Here is a 583-nt window from a genome sequence, read left to right as displayed (position 1 = left end):
AAAATAGACTGGCAGTCGGGAACTACGAGAGTCTCACCGAGCTAGTGGAAAAGGCTGTGAATGTGGAGATTGGATTGGAAGCTGAGAAGGCGGCATGTAAGAAATTCAAGCATCATCAAGAAGGAAAGTATGGTGGAAACCAAAGATCTTTTAAGGGTAAAGAAAAAGAAAAAGAATCGGGAGAGCCAAGTCGACGATCTTTTTTCACAGGAAAGTGCTTTAGCTGTGGCAAGATAGGCCATAAGTCAAGTGAATGCTTCGGGAAGAAACCTGGATCCTTTCAGTCAAACTCATACAATCCTACATGCTACACGTGTGGAAAGAAAGGACACATCTCTACCCAGTGCATCGTCAATCGTCCTATCCCAGATACGCTAATCACTGTCCATCCTCCTCCAGCTCCACCTGCAATCGCACCAGCGCCAAAAAGGCAAGCTATAGGAGGTAGAGTTTACGCTTTAGAACTAGAGGATACTAAACCTCCAGGCCCATCTAAGGGTCCCATCACAGGTATTTGGGTTCTTTAACCTTACTAGATTGATTTTGTGTTGTGTGATTGCTTGTGATGGATTGGTTAATTTCT

General features: G+C 44.3%; 1 pseudogene; it reads left to right on the top strand.

Moving 5' to 3' along the window:
* LOC106330730 overlaps positions 1 to 583 on the top strand; it is a 3,270-nt pseudogene that overhangs the window by 234 nt on the left and 2,453 nt on the right.

Source organism: Brassica oleracea, chromosome C3 (genome assembly GCF_000695525.1).
Source record: "Brassica oleracea var. oleracea cultivar TO1000 chromosome C3, BOL, whole genome shotgun sequence".
Lineage (NCBI taxonomy): Eukaryota > Viridiplantae > Streptophyta > Magnoliopsida > Brassicales > Brassicaceae > Brassica > Brassica oleracea.
This window is presented reverse-complemented; position numbering and strand designations above follow the sequence as displayed.